General features: G+C 44.6%; 1 protein-coding gene across 1 annotated transcript in view; it reads right to left on the reverse strand.

Annotated features, from left to right (window-relative positions):
• Nucleotides 1-18332, reverse strand: part of LRRC3B (leucine rich repeat containing 3B) — a 94681-nt gene that overhangs the window by 21594 nt on the left and 54755 nt on the right. The gene's annotated exons all lie outside the window — the stretch shown is intronic.

Consider the following 18332-nt stretch of genomic DNA (forward strand, 5'->3'; position numbering starts at 1 on the left):
GAGAATTCCATGGATTATACAGTCCATGGGGTCACAAAGAGTCGACATGACTGAGTGACTTTCCCAAACAAACAAACAACACACACACACACACACACACACACACACACACACACATATAAAGTCTACCACATCTTACTATTAGAAGAAAAAAGCCAGTTGTCTAATCCATGCAATAAGCAAATACATCTGTGGCATCTTTCACTACATCTGATAATCTGACAATCACTCACGTTTAAAATGCACAAATACCTCTGGAGGGATTTACAATTGCCAATGGCACCCCCATTTTCCAGGTGAAGAAATCGAGACCCAGAGATGTTGATTAATCTGCCCAAGGTCACATCTGTGAAGGTGGGATTTGAACTGGTGTAGAGTCCCTGCAGGTCACTTCTTTCTCTCCCTCCTTCCCTCTCTCTTAACATGTGGGGGTGTGTGTGCATGTGTGTGTGCGTGTGCACACGCATCTGTGTGTGTGCTCTGCCTCTTTCACCACCACGCTGAAGCTGGCCCTGCAAAGAGGGAGTGTAGCAACCCCACCTACATCTGTACGAGACCCTCGGATTTACCAGGTGCCTTGACGGAGGTGTAGCTGTGAAAAGAAGAGAGGTGAGAAGCAAAGGAGAAAAGGAAAGATATAAGCATCTGAATGCAGAGTTCCAAAGAATAGCAAGAAGAGATAAGAAAGCCTTCTTCAGCGATCAATGCAAAGAAATAGAGGAAAACAACAGAATGGGAAAGACTAGAGATCTCTTCAAGAAAATTAGACATACCAAGGGAACATTTCATGCAAAGATGGGCTCAATAAAGGACAGAAATGGTATGGACCTAACAGAAGCAGAAGATATTACGAAGACGTGGCAAGAATACACAGAAGAACTGTACAAAAAAGATCTTCACAACCCAGATAATCATGATGATGTGATCACTAATCTAGAGCCAGGCATCTTGGAATGTGAAGTCAAGTGGGCCTTAGAAAGCATCACTACAAACAAAGCTAGCGGAGGTGATGGAATTCCAGTGGAGCTGTTTCAAATCCTGAAAGATGATGCTGTGAAAGTGCTGCACTCAATATGCCAGCAAATTTGGAAAACTCAGCAGTGGCCACAGGACTGGAAAAGGTCCGTTTTCATTCCAATCCCAAAGAAAGGCAATGACAAAGAATGCTCAAACTACCGCACAATTGCACTCATCTCACATGCTAGTAAAGTAATGCTCAAAATTCTCTAAGCCAGGCTTCAGCAATACGTGAACCATGAACTCCCTGATGTTCAAGCTTGTTTTAGAAAAGGCAGAGGAACCAGAGATCAAATTGCCAACATCCGCTGGATCATGGAAAAAGCAAGAGAGTTCCAGAAAAACATCTATTTCTGCTTTATTGACTATGCCAAAGCCTTTGACTGTGTGGATCACAATAAACTGTGGAAAGTTCTGAAAGAGATGGGAATACCAGACAACCTGACCTGCCTCTTGAGAAATCTGTATGCAGGTCAGGAAGCAACAGTTAGAACTGGGCGTGGAACAACAGACTGGTTCCAAATAGGAAAAGGAGTACGTCAAGGCTGTATATTGTCACCCTGCTTATTTAACTTAGATGCAGAGTACATCATGAGAAAAGCTGGACTGGAAGAAACACAAGCTGGAATCAAGATTGCCGGGAGAAATATCAATAAGCTCAGATATGCAGATGACACCACCCTTATGGCAGAAAGTGAAGAGGAGCTAAAAAGCCTCTTGATGAAAGTGAAAGTAGAGAGTGAAAACGTCGGCTTAAAGCTCAACATTCAGAAAACGAAGATCATGGCATCTGGTCCCATCACTTCATGGGAAATAGATGGGGAAACAGTGGAAACAGTGTCAGACTTTATTTTTTTGGGCTCCAAAATCACTGCAGATGGTGACTGTAGCCATGAAATTAAAAGACGCTTACTCCTTGGAAGGAAAGTTATGACCAACCTAGATAGTATATTCAAAAGCAGAAACATTACTTTTCCGACTAAGGTCCGTCTAGTCAAGGCTATGGTTTTTCCTGTGGTCATGTATGGATGTGAGAGTTGGACTGTGAAGAAGGCTGAGCGCCAAAGAATTGATAATTTTGAACTGTGGTGTTGGAGAAGACTCTTGAGAGTCCCTTGGACTGCAAGGAGATCCAACCAGTCCATTCTGAAGGAGATCAACCCTGGGATTTCTTTGGAAGGAATGATGCTAAAGCTGAAGCTCAGTACTTTGGCCACCTCATGCGAAGAGTTGACTCATTGGAAAAGACTCTGATGCTGGGAGGGATTGGGGGCAGGAGGAAAAGGGGAAGACCGAAGATGAGATGGCTGGATGGCATCACGGACTCAATGGACGTGAGTCTGAGTGAACTCCGGGAGTTGGTGATGGACAGGGAGACCTGGCATGATGCGATTCATGGGGTCACAAAAAGTCGAACACGACTGAGCGACTGAACTGAACTTAATGGAGGTGTGGTTATCACTACGGTGCTTCAGAAAATCTTCAGTGCTCCTTGGCAGAGCGGGAGGGCTGTACTTCCTGACCCCCTTTGAAGTTAGCTGTCTCTGTGTGATCACTTTGGCTGATGAATTCTGAGCAGAGAACTTAGCTGAGTTTTAAGGACCCTTTTAATCTCCTCCTGTCTTCCTGGGTCTATAAGTAACTCAGAAAAAGCAGATCCTCTCACTAACACACTGGACACACAGCAAGAATAAGAATTAACCAGGGGCTGAACCCACACTCTGGGAAGTGAAAGCTTGGAGTCCTAACTAACTGGACTGCTAGGCAACTCCCCAACTTTTGTACTTTGAAGCCACTGAGATCTGGGAATCATTTATTACTGCAGCATTACCAAGCCTATCTTCACCATTCTGAAGTGCTTATCCTCCTTCTAAGGATAAAGAAACTAAAGTTCAGAGAGGTTTAACCATTTGTCCATGGACACACAGTAGTAAGATGGGAAACCCTTTGACAAGCAGAGATTGAGGAGAGAGAGCATTTTAGGAAGCAAACACACACACACATGAACCCCAGCAAAGTCAAGAAGGCTGCAGAGAACACTGGAGCCACTGCAAATATTCCATTGTGGCGGGGGGAGGGGGGGGGATGGATTGATGCCGACAGGGCAAAATCTGGGTTCTGAATTCCACAGGAATATCAAGTTCACTCTGAGCTATTAAATATGTTTACAGAAGGTCCGCAAGAAAGCTGGAGCAAAGGACTGGAAATTGTCAGAAAAGACACACAGAAGTGTAAACAGAGACACAGCTCATGTCATGCTCAAGGCCAAGACGGCATCAAGATTTTCCACCACCAAGGCCCAATTTCTGACCTTGGCTGGTCCTTTAAATGCCGTGTAGATTGACTCTCTGACTTGATGCCATGGCAACCAGCTCTACTGACCAGTTCCACGCAATCTGCTTTCACCTTTGGCTCCTTGGTCGCTATCACAAAATGCAAAGCTTCACAGAGAGGGCTGGAACTTTACTTTTTATTTTTCAATTGAAGGATAATTGCTTTAAGAAATTTGTTGTTTTCTGTTAAACCTCAGCATGAATCAACCATAGGTATACATGTATCAAAACTTTATTTTTTAAAGGGTGGGAAGAGGGAGGCTTCCAAAGGAATTGTTTATCCATAATCCTACTGAATTAGGCAAACTGTCTAAACTGGCTGATTCACCAGCAGAAATGGGATGAGATGCTCCAGCTAGAAGGAGCCTGAGAAAAACGCCAAGAGGTTGAAGCTGTAGTCAGAGGATCAGCCTCAGTCAGGCTTCACCACGACTGAGAGCCCAGAGAGCCAGCGCCGAGATGCGTCTGGCAAGCTGTCCTGAAGGTAAGAACAGAGGTTCATCGCTCAGGAATTCTGTCTGCACGTATTTCAGGAAAAGTGTGCATCCCAGCTCTGTAAAATAAGAAGTGGAAAAGACTGCCTGCCAAACAGGAGATGTGGGTTCAATCCCTGGGTTCGGGAAGATCCCCTGGAGAAGGAAATGGCAACCCACTCCAATATTCTTGCCTGGGAAATCCCATGGACAGAGGAGCCTGGTCTGTCCCATGTAGCCTGGGCTACAGTCCGTGGGGTTGCAAAAGAATCGGACACGACTTAGTGGCTAAACAGCAGCAGAAGCACCAAAGGAATCCTGAGTGATTCCTCTCTTGGCCCGGAAGAACTGATAACCACTGGGCTGGACAGGGTGGTAGAAGCAACCAGGAATCTTTCCAATGAGTCCCTTGGACTGCGAGGAGATCTAACCAGTCAATTCTAAAGGAAATCATTCCTGAATATTCACTGGAGGCCCTGATGCTGAAGCTCCAAAACTTTTGGCCACCTGATGTGAAAAACCAGTGTTTGCCATGCCTCTATTATAGGTGTGACCTGACCTGCTGTCCCTTTCGTGGATGGGTCAAGGGAAGCCTCATAACCTCATGAATTTCCCTCTCCCAGATCTTGACCTTTCTGAACCTCTTCCGATTCTCCAACGAGGCAGCTGACTTCTCAGCACGTCTTGGAACTCAGCATGACTAGAATATAAAAGATCTCGGAATTGCCTGCCCAGGTTTAACTGATATACATATATGCAGCTGGAATTATTTTAGTCTGCCATTTTTAATGCATGGGGCAGAATGCTCGTGTAGAGAAACACAGAGTGCCAATCAGGTAACCTGAGATCTGGCATCGTTTGGGGTAAACACAAAGGAAGAGTGAAACAGGAAACAATTGATATAGAAGGAGGAAAAATAGTAATCTTTTGACGCTGATGTTCTGTGGGCAGACACCACATGCAACTGCAATGGACAGGAGTAGACCCATCCCAGGGGGACAGCGATGCTCCTGGTATGAGCACCCTGAGTGGGGTTGTTGCAGGGGCCCAGGGAGCAAACAACGCCCCACCAAAGCAGCGTCTGGCTTTTCCCCAGGCTGGGGACGGTCTTTCTGGAGGCACTCGGCCAAGAAGCGTATTTTCCCATTTCAACAACAGGACTTCCTGGGGGAAAGTAAATAGCTCTTCCCACCAGGAACAGAAGCAAAATGAAATGTAGTCACGCAGTAAACCGGGTGATGAGACAGCAACCAAAGACGTCCTCTCCTGCAGGTGACACGCGTGTGTACCTGCGGAGGGGAAAGCCAAGGAGAAAGAGAGTCTGCGGGGGAAAGGGGGCGATGACCAGACACAGTTAGTGTCCAGAGGGGTCTAAATTCTAGGCAGCAGGTGAGAAACGAAATGAGCATGAGATATATGTGTTGGATAAAGAAGGAGGAGTGACTACAGAACTCTTGCCAATGGGCTTCCCTGGTGGTCCAGGGGCTAGGAACCGCCTGCCAATGCAGGGGTCTCGGGTTCAGTCCCCGGTCGGAGATCTAGGATCCCATGTGGGAGCCTCTGTGTTGCAGCTACTGAAGCCTCCGCCCTGGAGCTGGTGCTCCACAAGGGGAGCCCCCGCAATGGGAAGCCTGGGCAATGCAACAAGGCGTGGCTCCCGCGGTCTGCAACGACGGAGAAAGCCCATGCACAGCTGTGAAGACCCAGCAGGGCAAAAAACCAAAAACCCAAAACCCAGCTCTTGCCAAATCCCGAGTGAGACTTGGTCACTGCAGTCTCACCGCAGGTTAGCGGTGTAGCTTGGCTATGGTGTAAAGTGGGTCCAGTTAGACCCTGCTCAGGCTGGTAAACACCTTGCATCGACCGGCTTATTAAACGAATCATTTTGTTTACATTTTCAATTCAAGAGCCTTGGCCCACTTCAGAAATACTTTTGTTTATAGCAGGTTCATCAGCCGTCTGGTTGTTACTCTCGCACCAGGCAGTGATTGACATTCATGATCATCTAGCAATGAGAAGGATGACTGTAATTGTGGTGGCTGAGAGCTATGTAGACCTTCCTTTGGACCAGATGCTCTGGACACATCGCATCATCCTATCCCACCCTCAGAGCGACCCAGAGAGGTGCGAACCACGGTCTTCGCTTTCACAGATGAAAGTCCAAGCGCTCAGAAAAACTCACTTCAGTCCGTGGCACAGACTGACCTAAGTCTGCCAATTCAGAATCTTGGGTCCATCAACATTACGGAATACCATCTCTTGCTGGGTAGAACTAATGGGGCTTAGCCTTATTCTTGCCTATGAGACTGTGAGGAAGGGAGGTTTCGTGTGCTACCTGCACGCTCCTATCGTGTGTGCGTGCAAGCTGAGTCACTTCAGTCGTGTCAGACTCTTTGCGACCCTACAGACTGCAGCCCACCAGGCTCCTCTGTCCATGGGATTCTCCAGGCAAGAACACCGGAGTGGGTTGCCATGCCCTCCTCTAGGGGATCTTCCCGACGCAGGGATCGAACCAGAGTCTCCTGCGTCTCCACATTGGCAGGCGGATTCTTTATCACTAGCACCACCTGGGGAGCCCTGTGTGTTCCCATAAATATGTTTAATTCAGCCTTTGTTTTTAAAATGCTTTCCCTGTTACAACTACATATTCAATATTACTTTTTTAACCATAAAATCAACACCTATAATTATGTTCATTTACACAATTTGCTGTCATCTCAGGTTACCTGTGGAAAATAACTTCCATAAACACAAAAGAACAATGCCAATGAGAACAGAAACTTTATAATAATATCTCACTCTCCAATTGCTGTCTACTTCTTTCTCACTCCATTAAAAGCTTTTTTTTTTTTTTAAGCAGGAGGGGAAGGGGCAACAGAGGATAAGATGGTTGGATGGCATCACTGACTCGATGGACATGAGTTTGAGCAAGCTCCGGGAGATGGTGATGGACACGGAGGCCTGGCGTGCTGCAGTCCATGGGGTTGCAGAGTTAGACACGACTGAGTGACTGAACTGAACTGATCCAGACCACAATATTTAAATTATCTGGTGTAGCATGTAAGTGACAAAAACACTTTTTGGCAACAACAAAACAACAGGCTTTCTCTTCTCTAGCTAATGTTACCTTTGGGTTTTAGTTTCCAAAAGAAAACTCTATGATTAATAATGAAACAGGAAAGATAAAGTCCTCTTTTGGATTAGGATACTATCTGAAATATTTGGAAATCTGTGCTTTAAGAGATGCCAAAACAGGTTCTCTCTGTGGGCTGGAAGATCGTTTGATTCTTTTGATCACAATGAAATGAAAAGTCTTGGAGACCAAGAGAGAGAAGCCGGCTCTAGTTTCCTCTGCCAAACGCGAAGCCCAAACAACGTTTGCATATTGCCCACGGGCTTTCAGTAGGATTCTTTTTGAAGGTGTAAAAAACATCAATTGCTTGAACAACTCTGGCTTGCAGAGTAGAAACTGCACATTTGTGAGCTGGGGTGACAGTGAAGCTTCAGGAAACTACAGAAGTACCCTATGTGTGACATTTCTGGGATAACCCTCCAGCAAACGGATAAATTGTAAAGTCCTAGTTCTCAAGCTCATTGGGAAATTTACAGTCTCTGCCAGTGGCATTAGACCTCGTCCAGAAGAAATATCATCAGAACTTCATTTGTAAAATAAATAGCCAATCCCTAAAGAGATTAAGGAGATGCATATGTCAAAATGCAATTTAGTAGGATTCCTAAACACAGAAACTTTAATAAAAAGAGCATGTGTGCATGCCATTTTTTTCTCCCTCTGTGAATATCTTTACTGAGACTGCTCTTGAAACTCTGGGACAATAATCACAATTTATTAATACCTTTGGATATGTATAAGAAGAAAAAAAAAAGCTGAAACTCCAGTACTTTGGCCACCTCATGCAAAGAGTTGACTCATTGGAAAAGACCCTGATGCTGGGAGGGATTGGGGGCAGGAGGAGAAGGGGACGACCCAGGATGAGATGGCTGGATGGCATCACTGACTCGATGGACGTGAGTCTGAGTGAACTCTGGGAGTTGGTGATGGACAGGGAGGCCTGGCGTGCTGCAATTCACGGGGTCGCAAAGAGTCGGACACGACTGAGCGACTGAACTGAACTGAAGAAGAAAAAAACTTGACATGTCAAGAACCAGGAGGTGATGCTTATTCCAAGTGAAGTAAATGAGACAGAGAAAGATAAACACTATATGACATCACTGATGTGCAGAATCTTTAAAAACGATACAAATGAACTTACTTACAAAGAAGAGACATTTCTCCAAAGAAGACATACGGATGGCTAACAAACACATGAAAAGATGCTCAACATCACTCATTATTAGAGAAATGCAAATCAAAACCACAATGAGGTACCACTTCACACCAGTCAGAATGTCTGCGATCCAAAAATCTGCAAGCAATAAATGCTGGAGAGGGTGTGGAGAGAAGGGAACCCTCCTACACTGCTGGTGGGAATGCAAACTAGTACAGCCACTATGGAGAACAGTGTGGAGATTCCTTAAAAAGTTGCAAATAGAACTGCCTTATGACCCAGCAATCCCACTGCTGGGCATACACACCAAGGAAACCAGAATTGAAAGAGACACGTGTACCCCAGTGTTCATCGCAGCACTGTTTATAATAGCCAGGACATGGAAGCAACCTAGATGTCCATCAGCAGATGAATGGATAAGAAAGCTGTGGTACATATACACAATGGAGTATTACTCAGCCATTAAAAAGAATACATTTGAATCAGTTCTGATGAGATGGATGAAACTGGAGCCGATTATACAGAGTGAAGTAAGTCAGAAAGAAAAACACCAATACAGTATACTAACACATATATATGGAATTTAGAAAGATGGCAATGATGACCCTGTATGCAGGACAGCAAAAAAGACACAGATGTGTATAACGGACTTTTGGACTCAGAGGGAGAGGGAGAGGGTGTGATGATTTGGGAGAATGGCATTGAAACATGTATAATATCATGTAAGAATGGAATTGCCAGTCTATGTCCGATACAGGATATAGCATGCTTGGGGCTGGTACACGGGGATGACCCAGAGAGATGTTATGGGGAGGGAGGTGGAAGGGGGTTCATGTTTGGGAATGCATGTACACCCGTGGTGGATTCATGTCAATGTATGGCAAAACCAATACAGAATTGTAAAGTAAAATAAAGTAAAAATAAATAAATAAATAAAACAAAATATATTTTCTTCTAAAAAAAAAAAGAAGAAACAGACTCACAGACTTAGAGAACAAACTCGTGGTTACCAGTGGTGAAGAGTGGGGAAAGGGAGAGATTAGGAGTTTGGGACTGACATGTACACATTGCTATATTTGAAATAAAATCCCTTTCCATGAAAAAAAAAATGGGCTATCTAAGCATATTTGACCTTTCTTCCATAAAATAATAAAGCAGAATAAAAGAAGTGTCCTGGGGTGTGATGGTGCTTGGTTGGCAGAAGCCTACCCAAGGAGGTATCTTTTGAGCAGAGAAATGATTTATAAAGCTAGTGGGGGGAACAGTGTTCCAGGCAGAAGGAACAGCATGTGCCAAGACCCTGAGACACCCTCAGCTTCTTTGAGGAACAGTGAGAAGTCCAGTGTGGCTGAAGACACATGGGCAGGGCAGAATGGTGGAGAAATGTTTAGGGAGGTCCTCAAAGAACGTGGTGGGGGCTGGAGTTTATTTAAGCATGATAAGCCACTGGAGGATTGTAAGCAGAGAAGCAAGATGATCTGATTTATACATTAGAAAAATCACTCTGGCTGCTGTGATTGCAAGAAGGCCATCACCTGCTGTCAGCTCTCCTACAAATACCTACAATATCACAGAATGTCCATCCTTGAGGGCTTTGTGCCTTCGTGTTCAAATCTTTGATGGCTGAATGAATAACTGAATGAATATGTCAATGAAGGGCTCTGGTTGTCCGTGTTCCGGCTGCCCATGGCAAAGAATCCCATGCTATCCCATACTCATTACGGTCCTTTCTCATCAAATCTATCTGGACTTGTTATAAGCCAGCAGACATGTTGTCAACAGAAAGTCCACCCAAATATTTATGGAAGAGGAATTCTAGCTTTTACTTAGTTTCTAACGGGAGATCAGAAAATATATACTTTTTTTTCTCATAGTTAGAATTTAAGAAATTAAGTACCCTTCCTCCCAGAAAGCTCTTCTTTCCTCTTAACTTTCATGCCGAGCTTCAGCAGAATGTAATCTGGGTATTTGATGACCTCCAAAGTCACTTTGATCTCTGGTTCTAGAAATCTATAATTTTACATCCTCCAATGGTGGTGCTTTCCCAACCCTTCTTCCAGGGGAAGAGTCAGGAACCCGCGTCACCCTTGTCATTAGCATGAGGGTCCCCAGGATCCCAGGGGCAAAGTCTGATTCCTCAGCTGCCAGCACTAGCCAGCAACCCCAATGCGTCTCAGGATGGTCTGAGTTTCATCAGGAGGGCCTCTCTGGAGCTTTCATATGTACTGGCTAACAACGAGAATGTGTTTCATGGGTACAGTGTGTTTCTTTGAAGTTATAGAACTATGGTCTTGATAACACCCTGAATAGCCGTCAAAGATCCATGGTGTTTGCCCATGCGTTCTCCCAGGGTCCCTCAACCAACTGGTCAATCTACTTTGACTCACACAAGCTACCCCTCTGCACACACAAGACTGCCAGTCCCTCCAGGGGAGGTGGAGGCACTTGCCCTGGGCAGGGCGACCTCCAAGACAGCTGGGTGCCCGCTGGCCTGGCAGGGCCTCCCTCAGCTTCGCCCCCGTGTGGACGACAAGGGGAACGCAGTCTCTACAGCACATGGCCCGGGTGGGTAAATATTTTCCCTAACAACCCACACACGTTCCCACTTCCCCGGAGGAAAACATGGCCTCCTTGTATGATTAATGCTTTATTTTTGTACAGCCCCATGCGGCTTTCAAAGTACTTCCTGCACGTTACTTTCTTGGATTGTTCAACATCCCTGTGAGTAAAGGGGATGTGGTCCATGTTGCAGGCGAGGAGACTGACGACTCAGCTCTATGCCTAATCAGGGATGGAACGAGGGTGAGCAGCCCTGTTCCCTGACTCCCAAACTGGTGGTATTCCTAGTCCAGCTCTGACACCTCACTGGGCTCTGACTTTATTCTGTGATTCTGAACGGCAACCGTGTCTATCGAGGGCAGTGCCTGCCATGAAGTCTAGAACCCCACCCTCCAAAACCGGGCTTCCAGCCCCATGTTCACGGCCGTGCACAATTTCAAAATGAAACAGACGGAGAACAGACACAGGGTTGTCACATCTGGTTCTGCCAGCCACCACTGTTATATCATAATAGAAGTGACATGTTCACCGCACAAATCGGGTGGGAAACATCTGTGATTAAGGGTTAAGTCTTCTCTAGGAAACAACCGTGAAAACATTTTACATCACTCTTTTAAATTATATTTTTGAATTTACATGCAGAAAAATTAAAATAACTTTTCTGCACGCTTTGTACATTTTTATTCATTGACACAAGTTTGTCAATCTTGGTACATGTGTTTGTGTACAAATATATATATATATACACACACACACACACAAACATATATACATATTTATTCAACAATGTGAGAAAAACCCAGTCATTCCAATTAACCTCACTTTTATACACACTGTTACTAAACCTCTAGTTTTATTTCTGCTTGGCAAATATGGAAGCAACACTCACTTCTTCACCTGGCTTGGAATATTCTGGGCAAACAGAAAAGTGGAGGACTAATTGCTTCCATGCCCCTAGCCGTCTCTCTCTGGAGTGCCGGGGAGGTGGCGGGTAGTTCAGCTGCAAGTTCTGGACCACAGCTTCGCACTGCAGACCTGACGGTGAGCATCACTAGCTTTGCACCCACACTATATCTGCAAGTCTCCATTTATTAAAAAAAAAAAAAAAAAAAGAAATTACCCAAACAGTACCTACCAACCTATACAGACATCTACTTATCTGCAATAAAAGTCAGGGAAGAGCCCTGGAGAGAAGTGCATGGAAAATACCCATGAAACGCCATTAAAGAGAAGGATTCCTGTCCTTTCTGCTTTATGGTAGGTACCTGAGGGTATTTCCAGCTATTTCTAGTCAAGTCATGGAACATCAACAAAACACTTGATATAAAGTACTTTGAATACACTCGATATTATATTTAAGCACATGCTATTGGAGAAACAGTCAGGAGGGCCAAGGAAGAGACCTTAGGCCATGCTGACACTCGGGTCAGACCTGGTGACTCTTCAGTGAGAAAGAAAATATGGAAGGAGCAGACAAGAAAGGGGCGGACTTGAGCTCATATTTATAAATGCTCAGTTTGAAGTACTCGTGGGACTTGCAGGTTGTGAGGTCTGGTATGTATTTATAAATCCACTTACTTATCTAAAAATATTTATTTACATACATCATCTGAATGTCAAACTCTGTGGGAGGTGTTGCGGGTAAGAAAGAAAATGGCATTGCTTCCACAGTGAACCTAGACTTTCACAGCAATAATTTCTGAGGTAACTGATAGAGCGCTTTTATTCTCTGAGAAAGCTTGTTTTAAAATATGTGATTCATTTGGAAATTTTAAAAAGCATCCTTCATTCTTTCTTATGAGAAAACAGAAATAGAAGCCAAGTGCTGCAATTTGCATAATCCCATATTTTACTTTTCTTCTGTTCATCTGGCTACACTAGTCAAGAGCTTACATTTTATTTTAGTCCATTTAATTTCATCTTAATAGTTTCCATTCATCTGTTAGTTTGTTTGCTCTTGTCCTGTGACAGCATGACAAAATATATTGACCACATGTGAGTAATTAACCTGCTGAATTGGACATAGTTTTCCCACAGACACAGAGAAATCTCTGTTAACCTTGGGAGATGGTAAACCTCACAGCCAAATTTCTGATGGCGTTGTACCATTAATCCAAAGTCTAACTCAACATACCTTCTGTAAAATGCAGAGTATGCTCGCTCTAAAAAATTCAAGTGGGTTAAATGACTCTCTCTCAAATCACGGAGTAAACTTAGTTCAAAACCTTCTCATCAGCAGATCTTTTGGTTTGTCATTTATTATAACTTGTTATGGACAGAGGAGCCTGGCGGGCTACATCCATAGGGTCACAAAGAGTTGGATATGACTGAAGTGACTGAGTATGCTCGCACGCGCACACACACACACCCCATCTACACTAGGCCAGGAGACGAGATGGTGTCTCTTGCAGCCTGTCTAGCTTTCTAATGCAGTGTATAACCCATAAACAAGGAATTCAAAACAGCAAAGTGGAGAAGGGTAAGTGTCCCTCACCAAGTCAAGCGGCTGCATTTAGAAAACGCACTTAGAGCTAGCAGATCTCGTACAGACTTCACATCTGAAATCAGGTAGGTAAGCAGTGCATAAGGAAGGCATCCCATGCAAGACACAGAAAACACACATCCAAACTAGAGCATGGGGAGAGGAGGATTCTTGTTCTTTCTGCTGGGAAAATCCAAGGGTGTTTCCAAGGATCTCAAGGCAGGTCATGGGACCTCAAGACTGGAGCCAATATGAACTACTCTGAATCCATCCTGGATTGTACTGGCGTGTACCCTCTCTAATAAGCAGTCAGGAGGGGCCAAGGGGAGGACCAGGCCGGGTGACTCTTCACTGGGAAGGCTGAGAAGGACGTTGTCCCAGGACTGAAGCAGGGATGGGGACATTCTCAGGGAGACAGTGACCGGGGCCTCACAGGGCCGGCGACGCCACAGAAGGAAGAGCAGCCGGGGCGGCACAAGCTGGGAAGGACAGAGAGGGCACTGCGTCCGGCGTCTCCCCATCACCAGGGCGCCGGGACCCCCGGGTTCTTCTCTGCTGAGTGCCATCCAGCCCGGCAGTGGGTACAAAACAGGCTCACGCTCACGAGCAGGTCTGGGCAGCCACCCCGCCTCATGGGGCGATCCCGTTTCCTAAGCCTGCCCCTCAAAACCACCCCCGGAAGCGGGCAAAACCTTAACAGAAGGGCATTTTCATTGCCTTGTGGCTCAGCTCCAGGGCCAAGTCTTTCTCCCCATCTACAAAGTCCACCAATTCCCGCTTCCACGTCGGTGGTCTTTCGTCTCACACAGGGTACATCTAAAGAAACAGCGCTGCGGGTACTGCTTGAAATGAAAACCTTAGCCCAAGAGAAATGAAAGAAGGTACAAGCTCGGTTTTAGACACTTCATGTTCTGTTTTTTTAAAAAAAACTTACGATTTCTAGGAAGAAATGAAGGCAATCTGTGAACACTGATTTTTTTTTTCTTTACTTGATATTTGTACAAAATGATGGCTCAGCACTACAACAGACCTTTGTCTGGACAATTCAGGAATGGTCGCTAAGGTTTATTTCACATGGAAACATCGACAGATGCTGAGGCTAGAAGTGGGCTCCCAAGTGCTGTGAGCCGGGGCGAGTGAAACTTCCGAGCAGCGAGTTACGCTGGCCCACCTCCCACACAGCACCCTCAGCTCACTTCACCTCATGGGTGGCTTGCTGCTCTCCCAATACCACACTGAACTCTTTATGGAGACTGTTGCTTTCCGCTCCCCTAAAACAGTTAATAGGATAATCTCCGTTTTATGCTTCGAGAAACTGAGATGCAAAGAGGTCAAATAACTTGCCCCAGGTAGCAGAGTTAGCCAGCAGGACCGGGAATCCATACCTGGACTCATGATCTCCTTCTACAATAAAGAAACGAATAAAAAACTAAGAACAGGGCTACCATACGATTCAGCAATCCCACCCCTAGGGGTATATCCAGAGAAAACTACGGTGCGAAAGGCTCCTTGCAGCCCAGTGTTCACTGCAGCACTCTTCACTATAGCCGAGACATAGAAGTGACCGAAACCTCCATGATGAATTGGACAAAGGTGACGTGGTTCACGTAGACCATGGAGTATTGCTGCTGCTGCTGCTAAGTTGCTCCAGGCGTGTCCGACTCTGGGCGACCCCACAGACGGCAGCCCACCAGGCTCCCCCGTCCCTGGGATTCTCCAGGCAAGAACACTGGAGTATTACTCACCCATAAAAAGGGATGAGATAATACCATGTGCAGCAACGTGGATGGGCATGGAGATGATCATGCTAAGTGAACTGTCAGACAGAGAAAGACAAATATCATGTGATATGCTTATATCACATGATATAAGCACATGATATGCTTATACGTGAATCTAAAAAAAAAATAAAAATGACCTTATTTACCAAACAGAGACAGACTCACAGCTTTAGAAAACAATCTTATGGTTACCAAAGGGGAAAGATGGAGGGGAGGGATAAATTGGAAGTTTGGGATTGACATATACACACTACTGTAGATAACCACCAAGCACCTACTGTATGACACAGAGAACTCTGCTCAATATTCTATAATAACCTAAGTGGGGAAAGAATTTGAAAATTCAGTTATACATGTTTATGTATAACTGAACCATTCTGTGTCATGCCTGAAACTAGCACAGCATTGTTAATCAACTATAGTCCAATGTAAAATAAAAAATTCAGAAGCCACTCCAAAAATAAAAGAAATAAATGGCTTTTGCCTTCAGCTTGTTCATAAAGTCTTTGATGCGGTAATAATTCCTGATATTTTCACAGCATATGTGATGCTCCATGACCCCAACGACCTGGGAATAGCCTCAGCTCCATCTTATAGGTTAAGAAGCTGAGAAACAAAAAAACAATTGGCCCAAGGATCTAGTGGCAGAGTGAACAAGAATTCCCACCTTCAGAATCATCACTCGAGGAACAGTGCCTTCTACGGCCCACCATGTGCTTCTAGCAAATAGGAAGGAGGGGATGGGCATCAAAACTAAGTCCTGTTAGTTATTCTGGGAAACATGCTCCTATGTCTCCACATTCTGCCTCCCTGGGTCTCATCATGGAAAGGGAAAGTGATGAAATGTCTTCTCCTTGGAGTTGGGCATCCTAATAGGAAACGTCCATCCTTCCCTAAACCACCCTCACTGCTCCTGTGATCAAAGTAGTGAATAACACACAGGATAAAAGTAGATGGGATGGAGAGAAATTATCAGAATGAGATACTAAACTGTTAGCAAGCTCCATCAGGCACAGGGAGGGATGGGAATAGTAAGTCAAGTCACTTACAAAGAGAAAGCTAATCAGGGTGTGTAAGGGAGAAAGAGAAGACTTTTACTAAGCTCAAAAACTGGGCTTTAAATTAGAATTTCCTGGCATGGAAGAGAAGGGTTTGATCTTTCACCTGGGAGCCAATTTCCACCCCAAAGTAACAGACTGAACCAAAGCAAACTAAAACAAGCTAAAATAACTGGCTGGGAAGGGCTATCTGTGAACACATCCTCCTTACGGAAAAGCCAAGAAATCGTCTTTCATCAGCAACCATATGACTTTAAGTAAGATTCAACTTTGGGGCAAGAAAAGTAATGAAGTGTGAAATAGTTTTTTCTTTAGAATGGCAAATAAGAAACCTCTTTTAAATATTTTCCAAGTTACTGCTTTGTTCTCTTCCAATAAGACAGATTTTACTAAGAGACTAAATTTTAAAGAAAAAGTTTCAAGCAAGTAGAAAAGGTTGGGGTTCAGCTATAGGACTCTTGGGGTCACCATGGGGTAAAAAGGTAAAATTCACCCTCTCCATCTTTACAAATACTAGCATATTGACGTAATATTTTTGCTTTGATAATCAAGTCTTTCATTTTCTGGATTTAGTTACGCCAGTTGAAGGTTGTTAATCCAGAGTTGGAAGAAGGACCACCCAGCAATGTGATCTGCTCACTTTTTATGAAAGGAGCTAAACTGTAAAACCAAAAGCAAAAGAGGTGTTCTGGACACATGTGACCAACGTGGGCTGAAGCTTGATGTGGTAGAAACAGCAAGGATTCTGCCAGTCACTCATCTCCTCATCACATTTTTGTTTTCACCTTTATAAGCATGAGAGCCCTCTGGAACATCAGCACATCTGTGGACCTTCCATTAAAGAGCTGAACTTATTTAATATTCATTGACTGAAAAAAGTAACTAATGGCAGCAAGCTACTCTAAATTCGGTAGATCTTTTGAATGCATTTGCATGTATTAATCTCAATGAAGAGCATACTTGTATGTTTACCCAAAGGTTGAATGTGTGTGTGTGTGTGACATAGTAAGTTGTTCAGTCTACAGACAACGTTTGATAAACGTGGATTTGAAGACCTTTATAAGTAATCCGTGGCTCCTTGGGATTCTTCAGCTGCCAGATGGGAGCTACTGAACCCTTTCTCTTCTGCTAAAGACTCCATGGTCTAAAAATAGACTTTGGAAGGCATTTCAGCATGTTATCCTGCAAAAGTTTGCAGCCTATATGCATTGATAAAGAAGCAGCGTATCACACACTGAAATGAACAGTATTCACTACCGACTAGAAGAGCTCTGGGAGGTTTGTTTGCTTTTCTGTATTTTCCAAATTCTCAGCAAAAATTATTCATCCCTTTTGTAGTGAAAACAAACTAACAGAACAACCTAACAAAAGGTCTCCATGCCACTTCATCAGGAAGGCCCCAGCATTCGTCTGCAAACTTAAAACCGAAATAGAGACACAGATGCAGAAAACACAGTTACGGTTAACCAAGGGAAAAGTGGGGAAGGACAAGTGGGAGATTGGGATCGGCACGTACACACTACTGTGCACAAAGCAGATACCAATAAACCTACGGTGCAGCACAGGGGACTCGGGTGAGTGCTCTGCAACAATGCACAAGGGAAAGGCTCTAAAAAAGAATAGGTGCTGATGCACGAATGTAACTGGGGGCTCAGACGGTAAAGACTCCGCCTGCAATGAGGGAGACCTGGGTTCGATCCCTGGGTTGGGAAGATCCCCTGGAGAAGGGAAAGGCTACCCACTCCAGTATTCTGGCCTGGAGAATTCCAAGGACAGAGGAGCCTGGCGGGCTACAGTCCATGGGATTGCAAGAGTCAGACATGACTGAGCGACTTTCACTTCATGTATAACTGATTCACTTTGCTGTACACCTGAAACTAACACAAGATTGTAAGTCAACTATACTCCAATACATTTTTGTTAAAAAAAAAAAAAAAACTCAGATTCTTGGGAAATGTCCCTAATATCTGCTCCCAGTCTGTCCTGGGGACCCATTCCTGCAAAGTGTCATAGGAAATTATGGAAAACTAGACATTCATTCTCCCATGACAACATATTCCACAAAAACAGTTTCGGGCAGGAACAACTACCTTGTCATTTCCTCTCCACCATAATGATGCTTCTTTCCAGCTGGAATTCCCATCTTTGATGAAAATGTTACAGTCGTTGTATTTAAATTTTTTTTAATTGGCGGTAATTGCTTTACGATGTTGTGCTGCCTTCTGCCGTACAACAAGGTGAATCAGCCATGAATGCACCTGTATCCCCTCTCTCGAGCCTCCCACCGCCCATGCCACCCCTCTAGGCCATCACAGAGCACCGAGCGGAGCCCGTGCTCTACAG

This window comes from Oryx dammah, unplaced genomic scaffold, assembly GCF_014754425.2.
Source record: "Oryx dammah isolate SB20612 unplaced genomic scaffold, SCBI_Odam_1.1 HiC_scaffold_7, whole genome shotgun sequence".
Taxonomy (NCBI): Eukaryota; Metazoa; Chordata; class Mammalia; order Artiodactyla; family Bovidae; genus Oryx; species Oryx dammah.